The sequence below is a fragment of the Augochlora pura genome, chromosome 4 (assembly GCF_028453695.1).
Source record: "Augochlora pura isolate Apur16 chromosome 4, APUR_v2.2.1, whole genome shotgun sequence".
Taxonomy (NCBI): Eukaryota; Metazoa; Arthropoda; class Insecta; order Hymenoptera; family Halictidae; genus Augochlora; species Augochlora pura.
In genome coordinates, this window is record NC_135775.1 from 17,630,273 (window position 1) to 17,642,215 (window position 11,943).

The window sequence follows — 11,943 nt, forward strand, 5'->3', positions numbered from 1 at the left end:
ATTTAAAAAACAACTTTCATAGATTTCAGTAATTCATATGCATGATCAAAATTCTACAAAAATTGATTGCCGCGTGTTATGAGTTACAATAAATTTAAGATTGCAATAATTGTAGTTTTGTTACGATGTCTGATAGTTTTGACAAAAATTGTAAAAAATCTGCAAGGTGTTGAAAAGACAAATTGAGCAAAGAAAATAGAAGAAATTGGAGGAGTGAAACTGGAAGATATAAATAAAATAATACATTGTGTGATTTGTTTAGAGACCAATACTGAGATCTGAATAGAATGCAGAAGTGCTAAAAATGAGGTCACGAATCTTGTGATAACTATATAATGTTCTGAAGATTACATGTGTACGAGATCATTGTAAATTGTTTTGAAATTGTCATGAGATAATTAAAACGTGTTTACAGTATAATTTGTAGAGTCTATGTTTTTTATACAGATGATGAATTACGCAAGTTATAATAAGTCAATGTGGTGAACATTGTATGCCATTAACAATATGTCAAGTCAAAACAAAGTTGCTGAACCGCGTAAATTAGTCGATGACGTAATGATCTTCATGAATGGATTTTGCTAGCATTGTTGCTTCCTCCAAACGTACGTATACTTGAAATAGTTAAGTGAACACCCGTCGTGAATACGTGAAACTTTTTATGCAACTTAATCAACATTAACAAAATTGATTACATTGAATTTTATACTAGAATATGGAAATGTTTCTTAAACTAATTTCATTTTACTATACTATTATTTGGCGACTGTCTTTCATTGGACACCATTATTCATGCTTTTTAAATATTTATAAAAAATATTTAGTTTCATATGATAATTAAACCTACTATTAACATTGTTTATACACTTTGTCTTGATTATGGGAACAAGAATAAGACAATCTCTAACTATTCGCATAATACTTTCGTTTCCAATTTCTGCAGTAACTTTTGCAAATTAGTTGTTACAATTTTTTTTACTGGCTTCAAATATATTTATTGGTCATTCTATTGAGTTTCTAAAAATATACATCTATTGACGGAAAAATAAAATAGAATACAATTTCGATATTCTGGTAAATAGAATAAGACATAACGTTGAAATAATCCAATTGAAAATTAAACGAAAAGCAAACAAGAGTTGGCGAAATATTCGCATAAACGCAAAACTCAGACAACCGATGGAACAAAGAAAATTGTGTCCAGTATTCTTACGATCCAAACAATTCAATATCTCTTACACTCATTTATGTACTCGATTTGCATTATATCGGACAGGCAATTTTGTTGCCCCACGGAAGCTACGCATTTTTTCCAATACAATCATTTGCTTCGTGAGAAAATATTGACAGGCTATCAAAAACAATAGACGCAGCGGCCAGCTCGTCAGCTTACTGACATTCTGCATTACCCGTGCCATTAGGTATCAGTTTATCAGCGCGTTGACTTCGATTCTTTCGGGGAATTTCACGAATTTCAACTGAAGACAGGTAATTTTTATATCACTCGTTATAGGCTCAGTTAAAATAATTGAAAAATATGATTTTGTTACTTTTTATGTAATTCTAGGTAATAGGAAAATTTAGAAAATGTATTCTAAGAATTGCCTAGTAGGCTAGACCTTTATGCAAAATTATTTATGCAAAATTCAAGTCATTTAGTTCTGTATAGTCACTGTATAATTTTTAAATATAGACTTGAGATATGTACAGAATAATTTGAAAGAGTCAAGGGAAGTTGCAACCGAAGATTGTTTTCCAAAATTTGTAAAATTGCACATCTTCATCGTAGCACATCTACATGATGATGTTATCTCAAATTTTTGAACCACGTGCCGATTGCTATTATCGTATTATGAAAGTGTCGAATAAAGATCTATGACACATCTGCGGCGAAAGGGAATGACTTGGTAAATTTGCGCGATATACAATCAATCTGTTAGTGAATCGATATTGTCTGTATTTTTGGACATACAGTTAGCCACAAAAGTATTCGTGCAATTTTTTTTAAAACGGTATAACTTTTCCTTTTTTGGACCATATGATTTGAATGTGTAGATATTAGTACAGTAACTAAAACATTTTTTTTAAATTTCTCATACATTTTGAAAACTGTTACTCTTGCTATTGTTAATTGTTTGCAACTCGTAATGACATCAACTGATTTGGATAAAACTTTCAGTACGCATAGGTTATTGCGACCTACATAAGGCATTTTTAAAATTTCTATTATAAGATTAAACGAAAAATTTAAAGAGCGTAAGTATCTTACTTTCTTTTGTCATTCTAAGGAATAACAAAATATTAAAAAGAGAGTTTAGTCAAAGCATAGTAAACTAGTCACTCCAATATTTCCAAAAGATTCATTTAGCACAGTTTTAAAAAATTATAGGGATTTAAAATTGATATAAATACTTTTGCAAGCCACTATATTAGATAAATGCTGACAAGTATACGAACACAAATACGATAGATAAGAAGAAGATAAGACATTTGATGTTACACATTATTGCATCTTCCTGCAAAACACCAACGTAATCGAATGTTTCTCTTTTCCGAACACGTGACAATCGTATTTCATTATACTGCATTATTGTTACAGCAACATCTTTCAAATGAGATAGTTGAATAAAATCCACAAGACTTTACTTTATAAATGAATCTTATATAAACGTATTTTCCTTTGGATTTAACTGAAAAACCTTTTTTATTTAAAAAACATCTCGGGTCGAGATTTTAACCCGCGTTGCTCTGCTGTATATTCGAATGAACATTAAGGCCTATGCACAATGAGAATTATTTTTTTTTTTACAAAAATACATCGCATTATCAAGGCTTACCGCGAAATTCCATTCAGATTACCATTTTTCTAGGCGTGATACGCACTCGCGGGGGAATTTAGTGCAAAATAAGTCCCTTCCTTTAAAAGGGCTCCCGTCGGAAGAAAAATACGCGCGTTTTCATTCAACCGTAAAAGCTTCCCCAGAAAGAAAATTCGCCATCTTTCGAATGGGAAATTCTACGAAAATGTGGCCAATATTCCTCAGTTCCATTAGCTTTAAAATTCCGCCATATTTTTTTGGGTCAATGGCTTTCACGAAGTAGACGGAATCGCCGAGAGAAACATTAGTGTAGCATCAAGCCCGTACTTATGAATAAAAACATAAGTACAGAACCCGATATAAACTTTTAGTATCGTAAAACTTTTACAGCGAACGCTGTAACTAATATTTATTTTCTCGGTGTTGCTGGATTTGCAATCTTTCTAATCGTTGAGCATATGAAGACGAAACTGACGGCATAGTTTCATATATTTTGCTCAAGTCCTATTCATTTTTAACCCATTTAGAAAATCATAAATCATCATCATAATTAATACAGTTGATAATTTTGGTTCTAATTCAGCTATTTCATTTTATATTTTGACTAGAATATATAGATGTAACTATGGAACCCTCGCTGCTTAAAATAGACAATATTTACTATTTATATAGTGTTCAGAATTCTTATATGTTAAGAAGCTTAGAGTAATTATACAAACGAATACCGAAAATTAAAAAATTCTTCCTTAACAATGTATCAAGAATTTTTCTTAAGGGATGACAACATTTTCGAGTAACAACAATTATAAATGAATAAACGAAACGACTCCCGAATCAACTTCACTTCGGATAAAAAATATTCTTCGAAAGGTTGGTTTTTTCATTTTATAAACTTCTGAGTAATAAATTCCCAAAGTTTTCTCTCGCGGCACAAGCGATCCAGACTAGATTCTCCAAAAAATAACGAACATATAACATTGAAAAATAAGCCATAGTTTGCGACTTGTTTCGAGTTTATTAGTACCACAGGCAACTCCGCAGTAAATAGAGAAACACCGCTGAATAGTAGAGTGAATCTGAAGAAAAGGGGTTGCTGCGAATAACTCCCGTTGGCTACGAATCTTTTGATTTTATAGGACCACCGTCGGCAACATCTAGGGTTACCCTTTCCTTAGCCGCAGTCCCTTTTCTCCACCGCTGAGCGGTTCGATCAACCAATACAGTGGCTCCATTCAAACGATACCCAGGTAATCTTTTTCTCTTTCTTCCGGCCGGTGAAATTAGCCCGTAGTCAATTGCGGGCTATAGTCCCGCGGGTTATTTGGACGTCTCTCTTAAGTGGCGCAGAACGTCGCCTCAAATCCAGGATATTGCGAACGATGGGATCAACGTACGGAAACAAAGCCGGGCACTTAGCGGCAAATTAGCGATGGTTTGGGGCGCCACTGTCGCTCTTCATTACACCGACACCCTTGCACGCCCACCGCCCGACGTCCCCTATCACCCGCGGTAACCCTCTTAACATCCTGCAGACAATGCAACCGCCTATCTTCCTGCCTACATCAACGAATTAAATCTCCGCTATGACGAAAAATCGCTCGGAACGCTCGGTAATCACTTAATTACTACCCCGACAGCTGCCTCTACCCTTTGCCGGTGGTTCGCCCCCGATCCCATCCTCGAGAATCGCGTTAACAACCGTCGATTGGCGAAATCTGATTTTAAAATGACCGACCCCTTCGTTTCATTTTACCATTTTCAAGATACCGTATAATAGCCCTCGAAAGTTATTTACTTATTTTGCTAATAAATGGTATAAGTTCCAGTAGATACTATGGGGAGACCAATTGTTTTTCATCTGTTTTTCGGGCATAATTAAGGTTATATTTATAAAATAAGATTTATTAAATTTTGTTATTCTTTTATCTTGTTTAGATTTTGAGTAAAAAATATAATATTTCTTATTTCTTAAATGTAAAGTGAATTATGTCTGTAAGCAATATTGAAGAGATCGCATTAGTGCTTAGGCGATTGATGCCAGTACTTTTAACTGACTCGGATGAAAATTTATTAAAGTGTCAAATTTTATAAACGTCAACAATATTTCGTAGAGATTTCATATTTCTTAACTTGTATCTGTAAGTGTAGAGTATTCCATAGAAACCGGGATTGAGAACAAATTTTCATCTTTAAATATCTCGTTGAAACGGACAGTAATTAAGTAACCGTTCCGTTATATGAACCTATCTCAGATTAATTCGAATAACTGAAACCGTACACGTACAGCCGGCAACAGGATTCTACCGTGGAACAAACACGGTCGCTGGTCGAGCACTTGGCAGAAAGATCCCGACGGCGTTGGCCGACGATCACCTTTACATTTTACATCGATATCGTCACGATTTATTTCCAATTTCCGATCCAGAGGGGTGTGCTGCACAGACATGGCTTTCCTGTCTCGGAAATTGAAGGAAACCGAAGAATGAGGGTTCGGTGGAGGGAAGCGAAGCAAGCTCCGTAGGTACCAGGTACCGAAAGTGGGATGAAGGCCGCGGGAGGGTGGCAGAAAGTAGGAAGGCTCGTGTAACAGACTCCATTGTTAGAGCTTATTCAGAATCTGCCAATAGCCCGGGATTCAATTTGACTGGCGAACCATGAACGGCATTTAATATACAGGGGGTTGGGGTGCATCGGGGAACACCTTGGTGTTTCGGCTATCGGACGAAGACGCGGAACGCATTAATAGATGAAAGTACTTCCACGAAATTCGATAATAATCTGTCCGCGTATCTGCGCGTACTTGATCCGTGAGACTGATTAGCTAGTTAGCTGTTGTAACCTCTTTGGAAGGTGTACGCCTAAAATGTGCTCCAAAAGAACTATTTTTGCATGCTATGTTGTACACATTATCCGTTATTATTATTTCTTCATTGGTCTTCATTTGTTCCTTTTATTTCGTCCAAATAATTAAACCATTTTCAAATTTACGAATATATTTCAGTTTTTACTAAAATTGCTATTTAAACAGTACATCGTAACTATACTTCTTACGCATATTACGAGTATATTCGTCATCGCATAAAACATCGCCATTTCTGCATGGAAAGTATAATCGTCAAAAACAGATAACTGGTTAATCGGTATCTGATAATTGTCAGACACGAGGAGAAATTGCAGAACGTTTCAATCACTATCGAAACAAAGTGTTCGTAGATTGAGGATGGTTTTATCTCTCGAGATTAATTCGGAGAGATTGTAAGTAAGTAAAAGTTCGATCAGTTTATCTACTTTTTTTATCGAAATCAGAATAGAATCGAAACGTAAAATTATATTGTTATATAAATTGTCTGACTTGGGGCATAAAATAAATAATAATAAATCGTATTAAACTATATTTTGTTAAATTTCAAATTATTCTGTTACCTATTGAGATTTATTGTTGATATATGCTAGTCAATATTCTTTTAACGTTCTATTAAACGTATTAACAGTCATTGTTGCTGCTATATTTTTATGATGCGTTTTCCGATCGCACCTGCCTAAATAGATGTTACGTGATCGCGCAATCATAAAGGCTCGAATACGTCTGTATTTATGCGAAAAATTAAACAGCGCGTTGCTCGTTTTATCCTGCGATTTTTTAAGTGGAGAAGAAATATTGTATTCTGAATAATTTGTACGTGTCTATGCATCGTATCGACGATTCATGAATACGCAGCACAGACGTAATGAATTCAAATCGATGCCTCAGATGACAGAGAAACCAGCTGGCAGATCATAGATAATTAATGAAATCATTTGTGCAATCGATCGACGATGTCTTTAGCAATTCATGTCCGGACCTTTTATGAATGAAATCGTAACTTTACGTAGAAAAATTCGACAATGTTTTGTCTTAACAACGCTAAAATACAATGCTTACTGTCACTTTGTAACGGATTCCTTATGAGGCAATAGAAGAAAAATGTATGGTATAAATAAAGATATGATGTATTTTCTCTGATGATTATGTAATATATATTCTTTATATCAAAATTGGATTTTAGTTTTGTTATATATAGACAACAAATCTTATGCCTTTGGGGAAAAAATGTATAAATTAAATGTAGAACCTGTTGAAATAGTTAGAAATAAAAAGAAATATCTACATAGGTACAATATCTTCCAATCGAGGCAGAAAAAGTCTATTTTGCATACAAATATGTTGTTCTAGTCATATATTATATTATTGACTAATTATTTTTTCGTAATTCGTTGCATATTTCATTATAATGATGCTAAAAACTATAGAGCACTTGAAGGACATATTAACGCAAAAGATTTTTATATAGATGAAGCTGCATTTCACTATCTTTTTAAATAAAAAAGCTGTATTCAATTCTTTTAGACAAAAATATATTTCGCCAGCAACGACGTAACTAATAAATTAAACAGGTAATTAATAAATTAATGAATTAGAATGCAAACGGTGTTAGCAGATGAAAATTCACTTCTAATCCATCGTTGGTATTAATAGAATGTGGAATATAAATGTACAAGAAGTAGTAGAAAAAATTGATAGTACTTTTATATGAATTGAAATTTTTCATTTCTGTATAGCAATAAACTAAGTACTCATTCATCATTAATTTCCTACAATTTTGAAGCTCAGTGTGATGGACAGAAGATTTGCTTGTAAAATGAAGTTGCAATCTACTAATTACTAGGTCCTCGAATTTGTGCGCTTAATTGTGGTGTATCACGCAAACAATTAATTAAACATTTCAATATTTAAAACCTACATTCTCTTTTAACTGTTACGAAACAGTTATTAAGATAATTACACATTATGTCGCACATTTTTCTATCTAAAATTACGATATTATAGTTGTAACGAATCATTAGAAAATAAATAACACTTAAAAAGTTTCTAAATCTCGTCTACAATAATTAGGGTTATGCTAACAAATCCTTCCCAGATTTCATTGTTACTTAAAAAGGAAAATTTCTTAACGTTTCATTTAACATTACATAAATATACTAACTTCTTCATATCCTTGGCCACGTGTGTGTATGTTCAGTTTTTTTTTAAATTATGATTATTCTAAGTGTAAAGAAAATGAGAAAGTGTAAAGAAATATGAGTAATAAAATTCCTGCTATAAAAATTGATCCCTGAAGAGGTTCCATGAGAACAGAAATATTTTATTTTTATTTTGCGATTCTGTAAAACCAAATCGTCAGGTAATTTGATTTCCACGGAATTTTTGACATTGCTAATTAGCACTTAGCGTGCGAAATCTGACCGGACAACGCGTGAAATCCGGACAGTTCTGGCATTGAAAGGGAGGGAAGACAGCTGATCAACAGCTACCCCCATAGCCGAAATTGGGCAGCGATCCAGCGTTCGCGGAGCAACACGGGATCCCCGGGTAAGCGTTAATTTCGGCGTGAAAAGGCGAATTTGTCTTTCAGCCGGCCGGCCGAAGTTTCGCCGCGCGAATGGGGTAAAAGTTTTCGGGCGCCCGAATTGACGCCACCGGCGAATTCGAGAGTAATCTTTTAAAGGTCCTGGACACACGAGTCACGGCTCGCAGCCCGCCTCGGTAGGCTGTCGAAGACAGAAGAAAGGAAGAGGAGGCTGAGTCTGAGCTCGCTCTGCAGGCATCTGCATAACAAAACGCGCAATTAATAAAGTTCCGCGGTGCGGAGGGCGCCGACAAAGGAGCATTTCCCCCTTTCAACCGGGCTCCTGCAACCTTTCAGCCTTTCCCTGTCTCTGCTTCGGCCCGCTTGCCGCGCCGAATCGCGGCCCGTGGCTGATGGAAAAGGGAGATGACGCGGAGGGCGGACGGTTGAAAGTAGGTTGGTGGGGTCGCACGGGGTCGCGGAAGGGGTAGCGGAACCGCCTACGCCAAAGCGGCACCAGCTCCTGGCTAAATAAGTCAGACTTTGTAAGGAATCCTCCGGCAAAACTTCGCAATCTTTGCCACGCTCGTTCCCATGAAACTGCCGGCCAACGACGCTACATATTTTTAATATTACAGCGGCTTTCTTTTTTCCTTTGTCACTCGCTCGCTCGCGCACTCACTCTCTCACTCACTCACTCACTCACTCACTCACTCACTCACCCATTCACTTTCTCACTCACTGAGTCACTCACTGACTCACTCACTCACTCTCTCAATCTCTCTCTCTCTCTCTCCCTCTTTTCATCTCTCTCTTTCTTCCTTCGCGGTCCACTATCTGAAGTATTCGACCGTGTCCAGAAATTTTAAATGTCCCCGGCGAGCGCTTCGCACTTTGTTCATTTTGCCTCGCACACGTTTTAGGGAAAGCTGATTGCTTGTTGCAATTTAATCTTTGTGTCTGTACCAGAGGTTACGATTTTCGACGTGTATTGGGGCTACACGTGTACACGTGTAATTAACCCTTTCGCTACGAGAAGTGTCTATAGTTGTCTGTCACCAGATGTCACCTATACACGAAGAGTGACTATATCGTCACCGTGTTGTTTACACATTTAACGTGGCACGCCTTGTTCTACTCGAAAGATACCATGACGAGGCTCGTTGCATAATGGCGAAAAATTACCAAGTTAATTATAAAAGTCGAAGAACTTTTGACACGAAGAGATAGATAGTTTTCTTTTTAGAATAAACTTAAAATTTTCAGGAATAAGGGAAAATCATAGAGAATGTCGCAGGAATGACTTTCAACATTTAGAATTAATGTTACATTTGATATTTCTCGACAAATTGGTTAATAAAACATGATATATATGCGGCTATATAGCCGTATTTTTCGAAGAATTAATATCGAACGTTTAATTAGACAGATTCGAAAATTGAAAATATTCACGAAAATGTATGCAGTGTTCGTAATAAATCGTGGAATAAAGCGTATCTGTAAAAATGATGAACAACGCAATTTAAGTGGCCCCGAGACGTAATTGTTGCTATGGCAATGCACAGATACTGCACTGTACCAGATTGAAAAAAAAAGTGAATTGGTTGAGGGTCGGATCGAATGACTTGCAAAGAATTATTGTATACTTTTCAGTTCCCGGTTTAAACTATTATCTTGTACGAGTTATAATTTCTTTCAGATAAGTAACACGATAAAGTCGTCAGAGGTGAATGACTCCACACGGGTGAATATCCCATGATAGCACCGATTTTATTTGTAACTACGTAAACGTATCCATAACAACACTGCCAAATTCGCATGAGCAATTATTGAACGATTGCCTCTACACAAATTGAGTCCTTAGTCTTCAGCAAAAATAATTTGTCCTTATATCTTTCAACATACAAAATTGGAAAGTTCCTCGGAGATCTTTCGTTGATGGTAAATTATTTTGCATCGCTACAAAGCATTATACAATAGTATTTGAGCAAATACTTGTGCGTGGAACGCGAAACATCAAAGTTACAGAGGTAAATTCTATAGCAGCTTTATTATTCTGCCTTTTGCACTGATTAAAATTCATAATGGCTTTCGGCTTAATTCATTTGATCAAATAAATACTGATACCGTAAACAATCGAAATGCCCGCAGTGTATTTCAGTTTGAAATCTGTAATTCAATTATTTATAAAATCAAAATTACGTAATGAATACAAACCAAAGCTGAATATCACAATTAAAAATGTATTTGACGGCAGGGCACGAGGAAACTAGTTTGGAACAAATACGCCATAATTGGCGGTTTTGTTACTCGTTTTCGCATAATAAGGACATTCCGGAAACATTTTAATCCTATTACGTAATATTAACTTCTCGTAAGAATAAATATCGTAATTATAGTGATTTTCCATCGACGGCACAATGAAGATCGTTTTTCAGGTGAAAATTATCTAGCTACGCTAGATCTTAATATTTTACACATATGTTCGGTTATGTTTCAAGATGACTACATAATTTTTATGAAATTATATCTAACGTTACTCACTTTTGGATGTCGTTTTTGCTGCGTACCCTTTGGTTTCATCTTGTTGTGTTCATCTTAAAAAGAGAAATATAAAATAACTTTAAATTGTGACATATGTATATATATTTCATACGTACTCTCCGACATTTTAAGAAATATTTCTTCTTTTTTGTTGTTAAATTTATTCATAGACAAAAATTCTAGACTGCGCGCCCATTAATTCCGTCAATCGAGAGACTAACAAGATTAATTATTTCAGTAAATGTCGATGAAATGTAAGGGAATTGTTTCTTGAAATGTCGAAGAATATGTATGGAAAATAATGAAAAGATTGATTAATGTTTCACGTTATGAAAATGAGACCGAAAATCGTCCTTATTTTAACGATTTATTTGAGGCTCTGCCTTTAATCATTTTAATTTCGACTAACGGTACATCATTGTAACATATAATGATATATATTATAATGGTATAAATATAGATATAAATATAATGGTGTATATGATATTATTGTAATAAATTGTATATTGATGTATATTACATCGTTGTCATAAATCATATAATATGTAATATAATGTATTACTGTAATATTTTTAGTAAAATACTTCTTCCATTTCGAATCTCCTAATTATCAGGTTTTCCAGAACTTTAGTAATTTAAGCATTAAGACATAAGTCAAAGTTTTAGAAAGCGCCACTCATTATGGTTCTAACTTATTCATATAGACCCGGCATTAATAGCTTCCAGTAGATAAAGGCGTCGAGCAAAGGCGCGAAAAGGAAGATCGATGTTTTCACCTTTTCCGAAGGCGAACGCACGGTTAAGTGACGAATGAAATTGTACCCAGACAAACTACCGTCCGCGTTTCGCAAATCGCCGATACGGAAATCGGAATGTCCGAGCCCGCGCCAGTGATTTAGATTGTCGTGGATTATGTCAGCGACACGTTTAAGAAGCGTAAAGCGGGGAAAGGAAGCCGGGTCTTTGTTGAGAAACTTCGCCCCTGGGAATTCCAGACTCGGAAGAAGGCGACGCCTAGCAGCTTTTAATTTCGAGGTAAAAAAAGGAGAGAGGTCCCAGCGTCTCCGGGCGCCTATTCATGGAAATTGAACGTTACTCTCTCACCAATGAGACGTTTCGCTTGATTAACTGACAACTTAGCTAACAAGACGAAAACGGGGGAGGTGGACACTGCACGCAGGGAAGTTCCTGAA